Source organism: Rhea pennata, chromosome 1, assembly GCF_028389875.1.
Source record: "Rhea pennata isolate bPtePen1 chromosome 1, bPtePen1.pri, whole genome shotgun sequence".
Lineage (NCBI taxonomy): Eukaryota > Metazoa > Chordata > Aves > Rheiformes > Rheidae > Rhea > Rhea pennata.
In genome coordinates, this window is record NC_084663.1 from 7871328 (window position 1) to 7893468 (window position 22141).

At 46.2% G+C, this 22141-nt stretch overlaps 1 protein-coding gene across 5 annotated transcripts in view; it reads right to left on the reverse strand.

The window, feature by feature from the left end:
* Nucleotides 1–22141, reverse strand: part of FRMD4A (FERM domain containing 4A) — a 231545-nt gene that overhangs the window by 141240 nt on the left and 68164 nt on the right. The window contains exon 1 of one of the 5 annotated variants that reach the window (XM_062581155.1): nucleotides 14526–14581. The exons of the other annotated variants lie outside the window; for them this stretch is intronic. The gene's annotated coding sequence lies outside the window, so the exon portion shown is untranslated. Of the gene's footprint in view, nucleotides 1–14525; nucleotides 14582–22141 lie in introns of those variants that run through there. 5 annotated transcript variants of the gene reach the window in all.

The following is a 22141-nucleotide window of genomic DNA, read 5'->3' on the forward strand; positions in this document are numbered from 1 at the left end:
CCATGGAATATGGCTGGGTCAGGTCCTCAGCGGCATCACCTTCACCCCAGCCGTTGCCAGCTCTGTCCCACATCCCTCCTTCTGGGACAGACCTAGCCTTGCTCTGGCCCCTGCTTCTTCACCTAAGTAAAATTCAGTTGTGCCAACAATGCTAAGAAGCCTCCACTGGCCTTGTGAGACAGAGAGTTTATTATGAGGCAACTTCAGTGAAAAACAGCTTTTCCTCTCAAACAGTAACCAGCCTCAGATTTACAGTCTTGGCCAGGTACAAGCCCATGCGGTCCAAGCAGTCTCTCCCCACATGGTTACTTACAGCAGTATGTATCTGGAATATCATGTACACAAAATAATATTGGTTTCCTTTTCATTTTCTGTAAGCACAACTGAAACACTGGTGTTCAAGCCAAAGGAAAGCCTTGTAAAACAAGACTTCTCATAAATGTCAGCCAGTTACTGCCATGGCAATAAATTGTCTTCTTACAAGAGGTTCCTCTGGTAAGTTATATTATACAAAATATTACTTCTCATAAGGTATGTTACTTGATGAGTGAGATTTTCTCTATGAACTCTGTTTATATTAAATGGCTTTCAGCTCAGTTGTAAAGATATGCAAGAGGCTTGCCATCTGAGGCCTCAGCAGAAGGGAACTGCAACATTTTGCCCTTTTCAGAATAAGAGAAAACCATTAAGTTTTCTATGCAGGGCTGTCCTTGAATGCCACACCAAACAGTGCCATGGCCAAAATGAGAGGTGAAAACTCAGAGGTGATAAGCTCTATGTCTACATCTCTTTAGGCCTCTTACTTTCAGGTATCTGCAACATCCCAAAGACAGTGAATGTGCGTTGATATTCTGATTTTATTATGACTATACCCAAGGCACAAAATAAAGCAGTGACTTGATCACAGAAGTAACATGTGATGGCAGAGGCAGCAACACAGTCTAGCTTTCCTGCACAATCACATTGTACTTGGTTGGTTATACCAAAGTGGAAACGAGAAAATAAAAAGTGAAAAGGGGAGAGGGAAAACTTTACAAAATGTTTGACTTTCTACTTTAGTGTTGCAGGAAAGGGCTTGCTTTCCATGTGGAACTTCTTTAGCTCTCCATAGTTCTCCAACCTGTAGTTTTACATCCTCATAGTGCTTTGGCTTCCTATTGAAATCCCCGATGTAAATAGCCAATATCATGGAGCATCAGAATAAAGTGAAGTGTTATTGAGAGAGAGAAGAGGCTGCATCACCACTGCATAGCCAGGACCCAGGACTGCAACCAATCCAGCCCCAGGGACCAGCATGGACCAAGGAGGAGCCTGTGGCTGTGGAATAGGAGGCTCCAAGTTTTGTCTGTGCTGTCACCTTGAAACTGATAGAGGCCATAATACACATTGCTGGAAATCCGCTATAGTATTTCCTTTTAGAGACAAGATGTCCAGTCATAGCGCTTTTCACTTCCCTTTGAAATAAAAAAAATGCTTTCCAGAGAAAAAAAGGGAATAAAAGACAGCCTTCCTACTTGATATAAGCTGAAACATGATGATTCTTCCCTCCCTCCCTTCTGGTTTATTATTCCACCAGGTGTCCGGAGCCCACACTATGTGCTTTTTTTCTGTCATCAGAGTAATACAAACTTGGCTAGTTTGTCAGAGCAAGAAATAGGAACATTTCAAGGCACAGTGAGAAGGAACTGATTTAGTACAGTCTGTCTCTGTGAAAGATGCTGCTTCTGGCACTTTGCAAATCTGATATTCTGCACTCTCTGCTGCACTGTGAGAAGGCTGTGGCAGGCTCTTGGTGGACAAATCAAGGAACCTCTACATTACTGGAAAAAGGAAATCAACACCAAAGCCCTACAGTTGTGAGTGTGGGAGCAGAAGGTCATGAAACAGGACCTCAGCTGCACCAGAGTTTTGATGAAGGGAGTCTATAACAAGTAAAACGAGGTTCTTCAGCTCCTGACGTTCTTGCACAGAGAAGGACATGGGGGAACTGAAAGCTAAGAAGCACAAAGACATGTTCTGCTCTTCACCATGGAAAATCATAATCCAAGCAAAGAGAGAAGAAGGGATGGGCAGAGCTATTAACAGAAGATAAGGACACTTGATGTGGGACGGCAGTGTAGGAGTTTGCTCCTAGTCACTTGAGTTCCTGGGCTTCACTGTGAGCTCGGTGAGTGACAATGGCTTCTTGTACCAACACAGGACACACAACTTCCCTCTGGAGGGCAATATTCAGCTACCCTAACTCCATAAAGTAAAAAGATGCACCCTGGGCAGACAGTTAATCCTGGGCATGCTAAATGGAGTTTCTCTCCTAGCAGACATGCCTATTTCTTTCCATTGATGGCCATGGGAATTTAACTTTTCACCACTTAACGTTTACACATTTAAAGTTATGGCATAAAATATGACTAAATGAGCTCCACAATCATACCTGCTTCTTGCTCATCTCGTGCTGCTTGGTTTTCTCATGTCCAAAGCTGGGCTTTAGTACTTGGACCAAGAGCACCCTCTGTACAGGAGCTAGGATGCTGTATCCACAATGACCCTGTTTATCCCCAAATTATTGATGCTTCTCATGAACTGCGAAGAGGAGGGACTGTGTTACAAATTCCTTAGTGCTAGCAGTTCATCCATATGGCAGAGCACTGCATATTTCATGTGTGAATATGGACCACATGCACTTAATGGGCCAGACTTATCACAAACTCAGATGGAAATCATGCACCAAAATACATAACAGATTTTTTCAAAACAGTTCAGTACGTCACATTCTTCTGAAAATCTGCTGCTTATTTTAGTGCCTACACATGCAACATGACTCCAGAGTGCTTGAAAAACTGAACGTGAGTGCTTTTAAAAAGTCATGTCATTTATGTGCATGGATATATAAAGACTGGGGATAATATATCTCCAATACACTAACACAGATGGTACTTATAAGGCATGTGTAGAGCTGAAAAAATGTGCTTGTGCGGCTGAGGTACTAGATTAGTGTTCAGGAGACCTGGACTGAAGAGTGATCATACACAAAACATGCTCTCTCTGCACCTTGGTTTCTGCACCTAGAAGATGGGCAGAAATGATGCTGACATCCTTTGCAAAATGCTATGAGATCCGTCGGTGGCGGCACAGGCTGCGCTATATACTCCTTCACTCTGAATATAGGACTGCTACAGAAAGGAAATACCTCTTGTGGATACTTGCTGGCTTTTCTGAATCTTAGCTGTTTTGTACAAAGAAAGCATGAAACATCAGATTTAAATCTCATTTGGAGGCTCCTATGCAAATATTTACATAGAGAGTTTCCTAGGAAAGACAGACTGACAGTTGCTTTGCAATCTTGTACAAATCATTCTAGTGATGTCTCTCCTCTCTATTTACCTTTGCCGTAACTCCAAACACTAGCTAGGAGCATCCTACAAACTGCCTGTGACACGGCCCGAAAATCCACACCATGCTCAGCTAATCCCTGGACGCAAGTCGTTTTGCCACTAAATTATCACTAACTGTCCGCAGGGCTGTTACGTCCAGCACAAACAGCAAAGATGACAGGAAGAAACGGCTCCAAAGGGAACCTTTCCCTTTCAAAATGAAAAAAATCCTCTTGGTGAAAGCGCCGTCATACTAAATAACTCAAAGGCACCAAAGGCAAATGCTATTTACAATGGCAGTTCTATAAATATCCATGGCACGTTTCATTAGCCAGTGTCTGCAGAAATAAAGAGGATGCAGTGTATTCTTCCATGACTCAGATCAGAAATTATAATTGGAGGGTGAATATTTCCTAAATAATTGCTGCATATATAGGAGGCAATTACTGTACTGAATACACAAAAATCTGTGCCATTTTGCCTGCTCTTTGGACAAATCCACTGAAAGGAGATAGAAAGCGATGACAGTCCTCCGATTAAAATAAACTATTAGATTAAACATGCTGCTCCCACTTGACCGCTTCTCACTGACTTCTTGTCCCGGCAGCTCTTAAGCTTGCAAGGCGACAGAGGCAAAAAGCAGTGTGTTTCTGTTTATTTTGTGCATGAAGCAGCACTTGGCTATACTGAATTGGGGCCAGCCTTGCAAATGGCTGTCTGTCACGGTGACCAGTCCTGTTTTCTTTGCTTGCTCATACCCATCTGTTGCTTCTTGTCTTACACTCATACACTAAGATCTTGGAGGACCGGATGATTTTTCTTTTTCATTCCACGTATTCATAGAGCATCTTCCCCAGTAGCTGGTTTTGAACAGCACATAATAAATAATACCAACAGTGGCTACGGTGAGGAAGAGGATGACTCTGCACACAGTGCTCAAAGAGTTTACCCAAGTGGCTGAGTCCTGCATGGGTATCTGGGGCCAGGAGCATGCAGAGGGACATCGCTAGAGCTAGCGCTGCTCTTAGTGGAAAGAAGGAGCGTATCCTTCACCCAGATGGCCAGGAAGCTGGCCAGGCTCTGCCCAGTGGACGTTGTCCCCCGTCTGTTAATTATTTTTGAAATCCTTTCTTTGTGACTCAGTGGGAACAAGCCCTGAAGAAAGAGAATGAGATGCTGATTGGTACAAATATGACTCACCCACCCCAGATATGGGACCATGCTGCAATCCCTGTTCTGGCATGTGCTTTGGCATAGTTTAAAGCACTGCTCATGCCTACTTGCTTTTCAGGCTCAAAGCCCCAGGCTCAGACATTTCCACTGCTTTTCCTCTTTGTCAGAAAGGGCCAACTTAAACAGGCTAACTTACACCTGAGCATCTGAGGATGAGGAGACAGTCATGAGGGACATGAGGCTGAGGGACTGCAGCACAATCATCTATGTTGTTTGAATATGGTCCTCATTTTTGTCTTTTATGTGAATTAATCTTTTCTGAAACAATATTGGAAAATTTGCTTTGTAATTCTTTTCAAGAGAGAGAAAAATTATTTTAATTTGATATAAGGCTCATGGCAATGTAGAAAGTATAAGTCTATAAGGCTCATGGCAATATAGGAATCATAGGTCTATACTGCCTATCTTATTTGCAAAGGTTAGGGACACAGCACATAACATGGTCTGAACTTTCTGAAATTAGACAGCACTAAAGTGCAAACAGTGGTCACTGTGATGCATAGGAACCCAATGAACTACACTTCTACCATTTATATTTGTGTATATGATCATTTCCCATTTGAAAGGCTGTTGATGTGGAGTGGGAAAAGTTAGTTGTAAGCCAGCTGACTTTTCCCTAGGAAGTATTGCCTGGCCATATTCTCAGGCATCTGCCATCATCCAGCAAGACCTCTGGAGGAGAAATGACATGTTAAATTTCCAAAGAAATAGAAAAATCCTTCTTGGGAAGGGAGCTTGGTGGCAACTTACACTTTGGAGCCAAAAGCATGGACTCAGCAGAGACCTTGCAAAGTGGATAGTGGAGATGCAAAGAGAAGCAGCAGGGCAATAGCTGATAGCTAGATACCAGGTTCTAATGCAACATGGCTTTATGTGAGAGAGTGCAGAAGCTCTGTGAAATACATGCACAGTAAATAGCGGAAGGTCCCCCCCCAAAATGCTGAAGATTACATAACATTTCCTACAGGCTTTGTAGGTCCAGTCGAACATGTCACATGCAAGGCCTTTGGCTTCCCCTGTGAGTCGCCTTATCCCAGCCCTTGAAAAACCAATGATGTCCTTATTCCACAGATTAGAGGAAGGAGGTGAAATTGCTGAAACCACAGTTACATGCACAGCTCTGCTATCCTGCAGGAAGGGAGTGCTGCTGCCGTTTTGAGGAGCTTGATGGTGCTCAATGGGAAATCTGCACAACAGGACATGTTGCAAAGGGGCAGCAGCAAGCGTTGCAGTCGCTTCTGCAAGCAATTGCTGCCAGAAAGAGAGGAGAAAACAGCTTAAATACTTAGAAAGCAAGAGTCCTCCTCGAGAAGTGAAGCAGACACAGCAGGGTGGACTTCGCAAGAGGAAAAGATCTGTGTCGTGTGTATGTATCACCTGCCTCCATGTCCGCCAAGGCGGAAGCACCCTGTGAAAGACACGGCCTTGCCATTGTGTGAATGCAGATGGAGGAATGATGGGATAAATGTTAAGGAGAGCTAAAAGCTGAGTGACCTGGCAATTTCCCGGTTTTGTCTTGAGGGCTGACAAAAGAATTCCTGGCCTGCTGAAGGGATCTTCGCTTCCTGAGAGCTAAAAGCAACATTTTCCAGCCTTACTCAGGCTCCCAAATCACCCAGAAACATCTGCACAGGTTATTTCTCACGCTTTCTATAAACAGCAATCAGCAAAAATGCTCTGATTCAGCAAAGCACATAGCTATGTACATAAATCCCTTTTATTTCAGTGTGACATAAGCAAGCATTTAAAGTGGCTTACTGTTTCAGAGCTGAAATGAAAAACCGTCTCCTACGATCTGTAAGTCCATTTACAATATCAAGCAATAACTCTCAGGCGAACTTTAAAGCTGAGAACACCACATCTTAACCTCAAAACACTTGGTACTTGAGCATGTAGTTAGAATTAAATCTAATTCCAACGCCGCATTTTAAACCAACCATGGTATTACCCAACAGACTTCTAAATCATTACTCCGAGAATGGTTGGCCTCAGAGGCCTAATTTCAGTAATATCCTGAGATAAGAAAGTTCTTTCCTGAGCAGGCTGGTTTCCTCACTAGAAGCAAGGTTGTGTTGTTTTATGTCACGTATTGTTTTCTTTCTTAAAAATAATACAGATCTAAATCTTTTCAAATACACAGGAAACCAGAACGTCTCAGACCCTTTCTTCCTTTTGATGTTGATTCAGAAGAAGAGGGCATTCCCAATGCATGTTGAATTCTTTTTTCTCCCACATAGCTCTTTGCATTCCCTTTCTTGACTATAAAAAAGTAGTTGTAAGTTTAAAAACGTATCCGCTTCCAGGCAGTGTCACTCACTATTTGTAAAGCAGGAGTGTAGAGTGTAGAGAGTCTGGCAGCTTTAAGACATTTGGTCATAGCATCCTCTGTGCTCTTGAGCTGAGACTGACCCTAAGGAGGTGACTCAGTTTTCAATACATGTTTTTTCACTCTAGAAGATTCACTGGCCACAGATCTAAGTCTTGCGGATTGGCACTTGGGAAAACTGTGCCGCTCCTGTCTTGATAAACCTCGACTTGGCTGGTCAGTAAGGCAGGCGGTTAAATATGGACACCAGCTTCAGTGTAATCTTTCAGGTTAAGAAGGTGCTAGAACCCTTAAACCCTTAAAACCTTGCTTCAAAGTGTGATCCTGCAGCTCTCGGCTCCTGTTTGGCCCAGGAAGTGTGTGTTGCTCCTACCGCCCATCTGCACGTGCCGTGTGCTGACCGTGCCTGGCGATGGGCAAGTGCCACGTGTGGAATAACTAATAAATAATGGTTTGATCGGGGCGGCCCAGCTGCTCAGGGCTGTATCTGGCAGCACGTTTGGCCAGTGCTTTTGCACAGATGAGTTTCAAATGAGTCAAGTGACAGGCTTTCCGTCCTCTCCCGTGGGACTTGCCTGTGCTGCCTAATAGAGCTAATAGATCAGCTCCTGCCGGGAGCCAACTGCATGTCCTGGTAACAGGGAGAGCTGCCGCTCCGCTCCTGCCTGCTGCACGTGACTCCTTACGGTGAGGACACTGAGTGGTTTACACCAAGCCTTGAGGAGCATCTTGAGGTGCCGTGTGCTGAAACTCCTTTGCTGCAAGCTTTCAGATTAAATTCCAAGATAGCTTGCGTTGCATGTGAACGCCTCCTGAGCTAACTACGGCCAGCTAACCTATGTGAAGAACTTTATTTTGTGACTTTTTTTTCCCTCAAGGGAAAACTTATCCTCTAGATCATAAGCCCTTTAGGGCAAGGACTGATGTTTCATTCCACGTTGGTACAGTATATCTAATGACTGTGATCCATTATTTGGCTTACAAGTCCCTAATGTGGTCCGGAGAAATAAATATCCACAGTAATAATAAAGTGGGATACTGAGAGGAAAAGAGGATGAAGAATCTCCTGTATATTTGCACAAGCACAAGTAGTATGGTCCTGGGACAGGTGCTTAAACACTTTTTGAACATAATGGTGTTTTCACCAAAACTGCAATTTGGGAGAGGTCTCACGTCCCTTGGAAAGAGCTCCATATTCACTCTGCTTGCTTTGTGCAAAAGACATTGTGTGGTTTAAGGCAAAAGGATCTAAATTATCTACCAAGGGTCCCCTTTAATCATAATGAACTGTACAACCTTGTATAAGTTGCATCGGCCTCTCTGGGGGGACTCGTGGTCACCTTCTGGTTCAATCCCTACTTATATACTGCAGCTAGCATCATGAGTCATCGTCATGATAAAGACCATGTGGAACTAAAGTACATAGTATTTATTTATTTTTTCTAAAGATGTTAGAAAGTCTGTTACTCTCTCCTACGTCTGACTTTTAATTTCTTGTAAGTATACATAAAAAATAATTTTTTATACACTTTCACACTTCAAACATGGCATATTTTCAATGAACTGTTCCAGACATCACTCCTTTGTGCATGTAGACAGGGTGGTAATTACATTAGAAGATCCATGCCTTCTGGGAAAACATTTGCAAGAGGTTTAGTTTAGTTATAGGGGAGGATAGGATGATTTATTTGCTACCGAAGCTAGTATGGTTTGCTGGAGAAAAAAAATCAATGTAAGTTCATAGGAAAATGACCATAGTGACCCAAGGCAGTAGAAGCAGTAGTATATGTGAATTATTTTTAAAGGGCAAATTAAGATTTAAGTCTCAAAGTATCCTTTTAGTGCTCATTGAGTCTATTGTACCTACTGTATCACTAAGAAGCAGAAGTGTAAGTTGTGATCACCTTGATCAATTGAGCCAAGTCATTGAGCTGTGCATCATTCACATATTCTTAACAGAGTGGGTCAATAGATTACATTGAACAGTGTTATATATGATACACAATAGAAAACACACTTGGAAAAGTCACTCTGTACATGAAAAAAATTAAAATGTTTCTTAGATTCTATCTTTTTGTATGTGCTTCCATGGATCTGTATATGCAAATGTTTTTTTCTTTTTCTTTTTGAATAACACAGTAAGAACTGATATTATTCTAGTGGAAATATATGACACTGGGATGTTTCCAGCTATTGCAAGTCAATGACTTTGACATACATCTCATGCTCAGGGCCAGGTCTTTGTCTGGTGCCCAGGCTGCAGCTGGGCAACTGCAGCAGTTGTACATGAACTATAGCAACTGATGGAGTTGGTGTACAGTGGCCACTGTCCTTATGATGGGGTTTCAAGGGAAGGACAAGATGATATGAAGACTACATTCAGATCTGAAGCAGCTGATTTATCCTCAGAGATACAGATATTTTTAGAAGCAAGCCCTGTCTGCAAAAGTCTGGCTTTACTATTTCCCTTCATTTTATTTGGGGACAAACTGCATGTTGAACTGAGTTACTGTAGGGCAGAGCCAAGTTGGGATGGTGCAGAGCCACGACTCCAAGACAGGGACATCTCGCATGGGCTTGGGGTCTGCATGCACACGACACCCCCAGAGGGTATCATATCTGCCCTCCCAGTGTCTGGATACCAATGCTGTTTACCTATGTGTCCGGTGAGGCAAAGGGACCAGAGCGAAGACTAGTGCCCCTATGGGATCAAGCACAACCTCTTGGACAGGCAGCCTGCATTTTTATACTTCCATTCATCTTCTGAGTAACTCCATGATTTTTGCATTTCCCACACTGGAAGTTCTTTGCCTGTTACAGCAGAGGGACTCCAGGGACTCAAGGCAAAAGCTAAAACTCAGTCCTCTCTGCGTCAAGGTTCTTCACAAAATAACAAATATGGACAGACTGTAACCGTGACAAACAGGGAATTGGGATAAATTGTTCTACCTGAGCACCTTCAATGACTGCATCACCAGCTCATCCAGGCTGCAAAGCTTCCCAAGGAGCACAAACCACTTCAGACAGTACTTTTTGCCTCTTTTCTGGTCTTCAGATAAGTTCCACACTGCAAGAGGCTGTGGAAGAAGCCTTGACAATTTGTTATTTTCCAGTGGGCTTCAACGTGGTGGCTTGTGTGTGTGCGCAAAGCAGGCCTTGTATCTGGTTACAAGTCACCTAAACCATCCATGTCTTCTTGAGCGCCCATTTCACTGGGAGATGATGGCTTCCAGTGGCTCCGGCAGTATACAAACACACGCATGTCAGCCGTGTATTGTGATAGCAATCACCTTTGCAAAACCCTCACTGGAGACATCTAGGAGAGATCCCATTTGTACAGATCAAGGACAAAACAGACTTTTAAACGTGCAAAGATCTCGAGCCATGTTCCCCTTTCTAGGATAGAAGCAAAGTTTCAGCTTCAGATTTTGTGCTGACTTTAGGGCTGCTTACTTGACACAGCAGTTTTTCATTGCTGGCTTGTCCTACATAAACACACTCTGAAAGCAGTGGGGTCAGGTCTATTGCTGCTCCGCTATCTGCAAAGCAGTTCCTGGTGGGAGCTGGTGTGAAATACTTCAGCTTGGAGAGACGGGATGCCAGCAGTGTTGCAGTGTGTGTGTGGTACAGCTGCTGCCGTGGTAGAAGCCAAGCGGTCAGGAAATCCAAACAAGATTGGATTTATTTTGATTGGGAGATCTAGGGACTTCTAAGAAGCAAAAATCTAAACACAGAATCTAAGCCTTGCAGATTGGCAAGCACCACAGTCATTGTCAAAATGTTACATATTGCATGTGGACCTGTATTACAAAGGACTTCTGCAGGCCGGAATGGTTCAGAATAGTGAATGTCAAGCTCTTTTTGGTTTGCAGCTTTCTAGAAGATTTTCAGTAGATTCTTTCACAGTGAATTTAAATAAAAAGGATCAACTCATCTCCCTTTTTGTAGCTTCAAGGACTTTTCTGAAGATTGCTAGACTAAGTCACACCACATCCTACCAATGCAGACAAAGGATGAAAAGGACATTTTGCTACCCACTAGTCTTGTTTTCTTTAGGGTAGGACACAGCAACTCTTCAACACTATGTGGAAATATCTCAGAACAACTCAGAACAAAAGGAGAAGGAAGTAGTATTTGATAGAAAAGAAAGCTGGGGGAACTATAAGCAAGAGAAGCATTGTCTGCTCTGGAATTTGGACTCTCCTACTCCTAGAGTTTCCTTTGTGCTTTAAGGCTGAGCTGCCACCCCATGGAGAAGCACCCAGGGTAAGAGTACCTGGCATAGTGCACAAGGCTGCAGAGGGATATAGCACAGCCACGGAGCTGCAATACACTGGGAAGAGGAAGGTACAACATGCTCTTCTTGTGCTTATTTTGACAGGCAGCCTATTGGAGCCAGATGTAGGCAAAGAACAGCCTTCAGGCTCCTTTTGACCCATGAGTAGGTGTATTGCAAAGGTAACCTGGAAAAGAGGGTTGCAGGATCCGAACCCAAGTTTTTGCTATTCATCAGCATAAATGCTCCCAGAAGCTCAGAGCTGATCAAACTATCTGCTGGAGCCTCTTCTCTGTATCAGATAAGAGAGGAAGCCACTAAAGGTCATTTTTGGTCCTGGGACTCATCTCCAGAGCAGAAGACAGTGACTCAAACTCTTTGTGCAGCCACAAGAGATCATTTGTGGCTTTCTATGAAATGGGAGAGACTGAGATTTACAGGAGGGTCGAGGATTAAGTTGTTAAAAGTCTGGGATAATGAGAAATATCAAGGGATGTTATCAGTTGCAGCGGTCCCCAAAGCCATGTTAAGCAACCCACTGCTGATTTAAGGAACCATGTTGCCTAAGAGAGGCTAGGGTAAACTGGGGTTTGGAGCTATCACCTGCTCTTATGTCCACCCTGGAGCACTACCTCCTGCCAGCTCCCCAAGAGATGGGGCATTTGTGTGATGGCTTCCAGCTAGATGGAGATTTTGGGTGCAGCCTCAGAGAAACAGGAAAGTTGCCAAGCTCAAGCCTCTTTTGTTTCATGTGGAAGCCTGATGGTACTGATGGTTCCCAAGAAATAAGCCTGAGTAGGGCTGTATGTCTGTCTTTCCTTATCCCAGTGATCCAGCCTGTGCTTAGCTTGTGAGAAGTGGGTCATGCAGTGCCTTACTACATCTTCAAAGAACACTGCTGAGCCCCAGCCCCAAATCTTATTCGTGTTGGATCAATATATTCCTTTTATACCTTTCCTGTGTGTTTCACATTTCTTATAATCCATAACCCTTCCTCCTCATTTGTAGTACCACTAGATTTGGCCCCTGGGGCTTCTGTGACTCCCTGGCCCCTTTCAGATCCTGCCTGATGTAGCTTGCTTTTTCTCTAACTCATATTATGCAGTTTTACCTTTTCTTTGCTGTCTGTTAAGCTGCATTTAGACCTTCTGCTGTTACTCAAACAGTAAGCAACAACAGCAACAAAGGGGATTTGTATGGTTGCAACTGCCTGCGGTAGCATGAGACCAGACTCTGTGACTTGGGAAGCCTTTCCCAGGCTTATGTCCCTTCTCAAAATGTCCAGCCCATCAACTGAAGCTATTTGTTGAACAGTTTCAGGTGATTTCATGGAAAGATCCTCTCTGCAGCAAGCGAAACTGCATTGCTGTATTGCCCTGAATGACTCGGTGCTGTGACCATGGGTGATGCTGACTTGCACCTTTCATGCAACAATCAATTCAGAACACAAGGAAAGGACCACCAGAAACCATCTACCTGGAAAAATGGGGGTATGTTGGCCCCAATGGGCTATGAGTAGCTCACTAGTTTATCTCTGCTCAAAGAATGGCAGGAAGCACATATTTTATAGCACAGGTACCTAAAATAAAATGGCCAAACCACAAACCTGCCTAAAAACGAAAGGCATATTTTATACTTGCAGAAGTCCAACTCCTGTACCCTGCTGGAGCACTTACCTCCACTATGGGAAGTGACAAGGGCTCTTTGCAGAGCAAGGGATGACTGATGCCAATTCCTGCTCCCCCAAAATGAAAAAAACAATGTCTGCTTAGCTACCTATGACTCCCACCACAGCATCCTCTGCGTGGGTCATCCTTATGCAGCCCCCCATGCCAGCAGCAGAAATGGCACCATGAGCAGCTCTTCCTCCAGCAGCACGTGCCGAGTCCCCACTTGGCACCCACCACTGGTGGCCCTGGGAAAATGGCACTGAGCATGGGAGCTCAGGGCCACCAAAGCCCAGTTGCAGAGGACACGGTGCTGCAGCCCGCTGAAGGGCGATGCGCAAAACCCAACTTCAAAGACTTTCTTGGCCCGGCAACCTTTGCAATTTTAAAATTAGCACAGACGCATACAGAAACAGAGCTGCTGTGATTTGGATACAACAAATCCCACAAATGACTCCAGTGTCACTTGTGGGCCCTCTGCCATTGCTGCAAGGAGCAAGGACATTAATCTGCAAGTTTTAGCACCATCAGGATCTCTTTGGCAGTTCCAAGCAGGAAAAATGGTAGGGGTGCCCAAGCTGGTGATTGCCACGCACGGAAGGGGTGAGAGACTCGTTGGATCCTGTGGAGACCCATCTAATGGGAGCAAGAGTCTTGGGGCACCCAGTTGGCATGGGGCTGAGCAGCGCTAGAGACCTAAGGCCATGGGGAAGCCCAGCTCAGCGGCGCCAGCGAAGTACGACGCGCAGGTAGAGGCACCACACCCCCCTTCCCGCAGAAAAGGCTGAGCTGGCCGGATGTTTTGTTCAGGGCGGTTTAAAATCCCAAACCCAGCCGAAAAGCTGGCACTTCGGCTTTCCCTGCGACCTGCCTCATCGGGGAGAGATTTGCTAGATCACTCACGCGTCTGCGTGCGCGTTGCTAAACCGCTGCCAGCGCTATTATTAGAAACGATTGTGTCTCCTGGAAATTTTACATCGAGCCTTGAAACAACTTTCCGCGTGCCCTCCCCAGCAGTGAGCAAGCTGACAAAGCAGCCGCGACACGGTCCTCGCGCGGAGCCGGCCTGCGAGGCGTGCGGGCGCCCCGGACGGGCACAGCCACAGAGCTCTTCATTTGTCTTCCCTAGACCTGGATCCGGAGCAACTTTTCTCCCTCGATTTAGGAAAAGGTGCATAAAGGCAAGGGAAAAATAGCCCAGGGGGGCTTTACACTTCCCGAAGCACCCCCCCCCCCCGCCCCAGCTCTGCATTAAACTTGCTGCAGCCATTTGGAAAGGCAAGGAACAGTCCATCTTACAGCCGGTGGGGACGAGCATCCGTATGGGGTGGGGGGAAATCGCCCCGGCAGCCCTGCTCCCAGCACCCTCTCCTCCCCTCCGAGGACAAAAAAAATCAGCCAGCGAGCTCCTCTCTTTCCCTCACCCACCGAATTCTTTTTTTTTTTTTCTTTTTTCCTTTTTTTTTGAAAGGGCGAGGAAATCAAAGCGGGAGGAGGCGGCTGCCCGCATTTCTCTCCGCGTGAGATAAATGGAGGGAGGGGGCGTGGAGCAACTTGCCCCCTGCGGCTGGCCTGTCGCGCGCGGGCTCGGCGGAGCCCCCGGCCCGCGCGGCCCGCCTGGCTGCCCCGCTGCAGACAAAGACCCCCGTTACCTTCTCCCGTCCCTCGGCGGCCCCGGCGGCCCTTCAGCTCCACACGCCGCCAAAGAGCATCCCGCTACCTCCGGCTGGCGCAGGCCTCGGCTCTACCGCACCGCATCCATGGCCCGCGCCGCCTCGGCGGGGGATCGCTGGGTGGCGGCCCCTTCCCCGGCCTCCCTCTGCATGTGCCTCCCGCCCGGGGCTCCCCGGCCTCGGCGGGGGGCCGCCGGGGACCGCCGCTCGCCGGCGGGCGGCCGAGCAGGGATGTCGCAGCCCTCCTTCCCCTTCCTCCTCTCCCCCGGCTCCCGTGCAGCCAGGACCGCGCCGCGGAGCTGAGAGGCTGGAGCCGGGGAGGGAGGAGGAGACGGAGGAGGAGGAAGGAGGAGGAAGGAGGGAGGAGGGCAGCGAGCGGCAGTCGGCGCTGGGTCATGTGAAACGCGTGAACCCGGCTCAGCCTGCCGACATCTGGACTCCCCCTCACCTCTGGAAGGAGGATGGAGGGATGGAAGGACGTCGGGATGGAGGGGGGCATCCCTCGCCACCCCCGTGCATGCACACCTTGAAATAACAACGCTGGCCAGCGGGAGAGGGGCGGAACTGCAGGGACGTGCCCAGCTCTCTCGGGCTTCCCGGCCGGCTGTGCCCTGGTGCTGCTGCTGAAGAGGCAGCCAAGCATCCCTGGGTGGGGAGGAAGAGGAGGGCAGCGAAGGCCCTGTAGGAGGCAGCACCAGCCCCTGCCAGGCTGCAGCTCAGGGGCAGAGAGGGGAGCATCTCTCCTTTCCAGGCCTGTTTCCTCCTTGCCCTCGGTTTGCAGAAGTTTAGCTGGGCAAGGAGAGAGATGCAGCAGCCACTCCTCAAGGGGAAAGGAGCTTGTGCTGGTACAAAGGAGCCCAGGCTGGTGGGGGAAGTCACACAGGAATATAGAGACTTTATAGACCAGTGGTAGCACTGGTGCAAAGATATTGGCGTTCAATCATCAGATAAGTCAAAAAGGACGATGTGAATGAGCCTCCAGGTAAGCAAAACATGTTGGTGCATTGGTAAATAGGTACAGCATGAAGTGTCCATGCCACGATGCTGTGAGCGCTGACTTGCTGTGGGGCTGCTTTGCCTCCTGGTCGTTATTCTTCTTCAGGATTGAGTAAAACTGCTGAGCAGTTGCTGTTGTGCCATGTTCTGGCACAGGCTGGCCAGGAGAGGTCTGCTTGGGGATATATGGATATGTAGAAAATAGGAAGTTGTTTTTGCACTGTAGGAAGATGCATGGAGCTGGGGAATGGGCTGGAGGTTTGGTTTCACCTGTTTTTTTTCTGGGTTTGGTCAGCTATTAGACTGACCACCAAGGCAATGGCTCTGCCTCCACGCCTCTGCACCCCTCCACACTGGGTGATGCTGCAAGCCTTGTGCTCCCCGTCTGCAACGTGCTTTTGGGTAAGGGGATTGAAACCCAACCTCAGAGAGTAACTGTCTTTAAGGGCATTGACATTATAAAATGGTGCTGCCTACACAGCCACAGACAGGCTTACTCTTTCAACTCTCCCTCCCCAAAGCCACTCGTGGCTTTAGTTAAGGAGCCAAATATAGAGGCAGCTCCAGCCTTTGGTTCTCAGCATGGAGAGCAGCTAAAAGGAAGCAACTGAGATGGCCAAACTCTCCTGTAGAGGTGATCCTAGGATCAGGACATGGTGACAAGAGACAAAGAACAGAGAGGTGGCTTTAGCAGCCCACTAAGTGGGTTTCAGCCCTGCCCCAGTGAAAGGAGAAGGACCGTGGCCACATCGCCAAGTGAGGGCAAAGCTACAGCCTGGTGGAATTTTCTGGGTACATCTAATCCGGGTCAAGATCAGGCTGCTGAACGACCCAGAAGCGGCAAAACAGTCCCCAGTGGGGTGGTACCTACATGTATGGCCAGGAGCCAGTGGTGACCTCATGCAAGTGGAGACCTCACCAAGACATGAACAGGGAAGGCTGATGTATAGCAGTTTCACAAGCGGGTACAAACACTGTTGTTATGTATTGTCAGCACCTGAACTTCTGGAAGGACAAGAGACTTTTGCTCCAGGATAGGTGGAGGGGGCAGGTTTAGCTCAGTTGGTTAGAACGTGGTGCTGCTAATGCCGAGGTCGTGGCTTCAATCCCCATTACAGGACTATGCTGAGGGCTGGACTAGATGATCTCTAGAGGTCCCTTCTAACCTTACCACTCTATGATTCTGTGATTAGGGTGTTAAGATGGCTGCATGTGCTGCCAGCCCTTGTGATCTGCTTGCTCAGCAGTAGGAGACTCCACTGGGATGGTCCCCTTTGCAACTGGAGCTGGCATTTTCATTTTAAACAACAGAGCACAAATGTCAGAGCATCCTAGAATTTTAAACTCATAATTTCAGGGAAGGGTAAAACTTAAAATTGCATCCTAAATTCTGCCTTGCTGTTCTCCTTCAGCTGTGGTCAGCACAAACCTCGAGCAGGTTTTGCCACTTTCGGTGGTGGTTGTAAAATGTAAGTAAGTCCAGAAAATAGTCTGGGTAATTTTTCAGTCTGAATCCCAGTGGAAGCTCAGCTTGGGTCCTCAACTCTGGCCAGGATCAGTGAGTAAAAATCATGTTCCCAGGCTGTTTTTAACTAAAATAGAAAGCAAAGCTGCTTCAGAAGTACATTCACCATGCAGGTGTCTGCCTCTGCTTGTTGTAATACAGGAATATGCCAAGGCAATGGCCTTTGCTCTTGGGCTAGGAATATCCTTCAATTAGCAAAGCCCCAAAGCAATTTTCCCCACCCATCTCTATATGGCACACATGTCCTTTGAGGTAATTTGTCCTTTCCTGCCAGGATCTGCCTCAAAATCCAGAGCAGAGCCAGGGTGTGGTGCAGCATTGCTCAGCTGGTGATACAACAGCCCGTTTGTTGTGTTAAAGAAACAGCAACAGAGATTGGAGGACTCTAATCAGAAAGTAATTTGTTTCATGCATAGTAGAAAAACTGGAAAGCAAAGTTCACCCTGCCTGGAATTGTAATTTTCAGCTTTCAGCGCAGATGTGGGGAGCTTCATTAGACTTGGCTCTAAACACAAGCTCCCAGCAACAGTCCAGCCTCTCCCTTCTGCATAAAGCTTGGACAAGTACGCATAGGCTTTGGACAAGTCTGGGGACAAAAAGAAGGCATCGTTTCTCATGCTCTCCCAGTGTTATGGTGGGATTGTCTGCTGGAGGTGGCCAAAGAGAACCCATCACTGTATGATCCTAGTGTTATCCTCTAATACCTTTGGAAGGTGGGTTGGCACTATTGACTTATGTTACAGAGAATGACCTGAGTTACAGACCAATTAACTTCTGTGTGTCATGTCAGGAAAGCAGTCCAAGGCGCAAGTGGGTGGGGAGCCCCTTGGTTCCCCAAGTGCAATGGCTCAGCACCTCTGCAGCCTTTGAGCCACCTCAAGCATCTCAGATCCCTGGTAATAGTGTAATAGCCATTCCTACCCATCTAGGACCAGATTCAGGAAGGTTCCCCAAAAGGAAGACTAATATGGGCTACAAAGTAGCTACAAAGTACAAAGGCTTAAAACTTCCTGCAAAGGTGGGAGATATTTCTGTCACATTTCCTGAAACCTTGCTTTCATGATGCAGCATTTCTGATAAAAATAAATTTCTGGTCTGTATGGAGATGATGTCCTCTGGGTACATGATGGAGCTAATGGAGGATTGAGAAATGAGAGCTATTTCTTATAACACGGGAAGATAGCTGAGAATTGTCCCTGCCTGGGTTGATCAAGAAAGCTCAGCTAGAGATTTCAGTCCTTCCAAAACTGGACAAGGAGCTTGTCCTCTTTGGTTCACAGCACATTTCCTTCCTAGAATCACTCCAGCCAGCTCTGTATCAATTCCCTGGTGGCAAGGCAGTACCCAGAGCTGCAGACAGAAGAAAGATCTGTGGAGATACAGACCAGCAGTTTCAGATCTTTTACTTGGGGCCTTACAAGTAGAGAGGAACAGAGGCTCTCAGAGTAGATGGAGACCTCAAGAAGAAAACCTCGTCACTACGAAAGCCTCCATGGGGAAGAGCATGCTTTTGGGATCAGTATCCTTTTTCCAGGCTTCATGCACCCTCTCTTGGGTAAATAATGAACCAGGGACAGTAGAGGAAGTTAAATGGACAGCTAGATGAACAGTAACAACAGTTTCTGCTTGTGTGGCAACCCTTGCAAAGTTCCGCTGTCTCAGTTAACCAAACCCTGCAGTACTCTCCAGAGTCTGAGGAGTGCTGCTAGCCTTGTTTCACAGATGGAAAAACATTTGTAAGTGGTAAATAACACTGAGTGGCATTTGATGATATGAAATAAAGATAATAAAGCTGGGGCACAACCCTGTGGGGTACATTTACCTTGCTGTGACTGCAGTGGTGTGACCAAATATGGAATACCTTGAGATGGCTGTTAGGATGCCAGTAGCCACAAGGCCACCAAGGCTGGGATCAATAGCCCAAGGAGGATGCCAAAGTCCAAAGAAGTTTTGCAGTGTGCACAGGCTGGCTCACCTAAAGTGCTGCTGATGCACCCAGTGACTAGTTTAAGCATGCAGAAGGACAGCTGCACTGCAGTACAGAGACAACACTTTGTGCCATCCTGAGCTTGCTATCCCCTTCATCCTCTTCCAGACACACACACTGCAGTTCACATTTCCTCAACAGCATCGTTTTAGGAAAAAAAAAAACACTCACCTCATGCACATTCCTCTCTAAATGTCCTAATTATAATTCAGCAATGGTAGCAAGAGTACTTTACTCAAGGAGCTTCTGTAATTTCACAAGGTCTCTGAGGTTGTCAATACCCAAACAATACGCCTGAGCAAGAAACATTTAGTCTGGCCGCAGCAGAGCTGTTGTCATTGCAATGATTAGAAGCAGGCGATAGCTGCTCTTCTTCCAAGCTAGTTTGCATCATGGCAAGACTCAAAAAGAGAATAGTAACCCAAATATTTAATTTAAACATACACAGAGGTAAGCCTCTAGCAGCCTGATTCCTAGGCTCCAAAATAACAACACCGATTCCTTTTTATTGCTTCTTGATAACAAAGCGAGGAAGAAACACAATGGCCTTGTGCTGGAGAAATACTGTTGACAATTCACTTCCATTCTTGTTAGCAAGGATTAAAGTATCAAAATACTTTACAAGAAATGGGATTGTGGGTGCCATCAAAATGTGTGAGCTCTTACGTGAACACTCCCAGTGTTTTCAGAAAAGCTTAATGAATATTGTCTCCCTAGAAATGCATTAATTAGCACTAACGTTTTGGAGGAGATGTCATGTCATGCAATAATATTCACACTTATATAATGATTTTCATCCTTAAGGGGTGCAGCACTTTGCAGAATTCAATGTCATTCCCCCGTATGGTGCATCTGAGATCCATGGAAGGTGAGGGAAATGTTTTCAAGAAATACTTACAATATGCTAAAGATATCTAACTGCCTTACTCCCTGTGGGAGGTTTTTGAGGGCTTAACTCTTATTGATTACACAACTCCTAAGTCATTATTTTTGAGGGGCAGCAAAAGATTAAAAAACACCCCAAACTTAAAAAGTAACATGGATCTAGGTGACTTAGGAACTGAATCTCATTTTGAGAGATAAAATCTGTTAGGTACATGAATTTACTGTAAATCAATGCAGCTGACTTACTCTCACTATGACAACTATCAGCCAGCCCTAGAAAAAGAAGTGTCAAGTTAGCCTTTGGGTTAACGCATGCAGTTCCTCTGAAATTAATGGTATAGCAAGGTCTGGTCTGATAATGACCTCTGATGTAGGTTACTCAGAGTAGCAGCACACTATGTGCGATGACAGTGCAAATGTCCCTCACTTCTGTTCTGTTGAGACAACCTGTATCCTCCATGCATTAACTGTGCCCCCATGCTGGGAAGTAGGAGCTGGACTGATGCAACCCATTCAGCTCCCCCCAACCACCAAACTACTTTCACCCCCTTCCACCTACTGTTAGCATCTCTCGCAGTGTCAGCAAGAGAAGATGAAGTACACCACTAACAAACCAGTCTCTATCATCTAATTTTTGTTCTGTAATAGATTAGGATGAATTGTCTTCTTGGGATTATTAAATGCTGAGAGCTTTGGAAGCAAGGTGGAAACCACAGGGATCTCATTCAAAAATGCAAAATGAGATCAAGTGTGAGCAGGACCTGACTCGTGTAATTGGATCTGAACAGGGTGACCTGTAAACAATTTAAAAGATAGAGTACATGAAATACCAAGTGTCATGATGCAGTACGTTCCCAACCGGGAATATCTCCAAATTTACTGTGTGAACCACAAGATGTTTCTAGCTAACCCTTCCACAGAAATGTTTCACTTTTGAGATGAGCCTTGGGTGTTATTTCCCATGCCATGCTTTCATTAGTTTTCAGGACAATTCCTTAAATAATTGGGGCACAAAAGGAGGAAGTGGGGGAATGAAATGAGCCTCCATGGCCTCTGATTAATTTTCACACAGACGCTACCTAAAAGATCTCAGAGAGCTGAAGAGGGAAGAAAGCAGACCTTGATGGTCCCAAAGAGCTGGTACAATAAATCCTCCATTCATTAGAAAGAAAGTGTATGCTGGCAGGATGCTGAGCTGTTACGCAAGCAAACGAAGCTGAGCTGGGCTGTCCATAACTCATGGTCTTTGGGAGGCAGCTAAGACGGACAGTGAGGACCAGCCAATTCCAGCTGCTCGGTCCTATTACGCGTGGGTTGGCAAATCCTGCTGGCTGCCTCTAGCTCCGGCCTGGGGCTGGCAGGGAGAGGGACACGCGCTGTTTGTAAGTCACCTGTGTCCCAGTTAGCTCCGCGTAATCCAGGCATCCAAGAGGCCAAACAAAGCAAGCAGCTGAAGTGTGCATAAGGGAATAAAGAAGATCTGGGTATGCAACTAGGCCACTGTTTCGGCCATTCTTGCTATTTCCAGAATACTGCCACTTTTAGCCACAAATGACCTAAAATGACCATAGCAGAACATTGCAGGAAAGGCTGGACATCATGCAGGCCTCTTCCATCACCAAACCTGGGATAAGGCCTTACAACAAGAAGGAAGAGCATGGCATTTTGGAGGAGAGTGGTGGGGGGGGGGGGCATGGAGAAAGACCTCCACATTCAGAAAAAAACCCATTTCCTTGGCCAAGAAGTCTGTTATGTTGGAGAAGACCTGGAGAGATACTCTCAGATCACTTAAGCAGTATCAGAAACAGTGGGCCACAACACAGAAAGAATTAATAGGCAGCTAATTAAAGGAAATCTGATTCCTTACCAACGAACGTAACTTACGCTGAAGAAATGCATAAAGACAAGAACCTGAGAATAAGGCTGAAGAAAACTCATAATATTTCTCCTCTCATCCCTGGGAATAAGTTTTCCATTCCTCTGATGCTGCCGTTAACCTGTGCTGGTGAAGCCTAGGAGCATTCTCGGATGATAAAAGGCAGGACAAGTAATTGTGAAGGAAATAAAATGAATCAGCTCAGAGCTCTGAGCCCAGAAAGGTTCCTTCTGTAAAGCACAATCTATGTGGCTGGCCAGGAGGGATCTACGTAGTGAGGTACTTTCTCCTGTACAGAAGAAGAAAGCAAACTCTTATTTTATTCT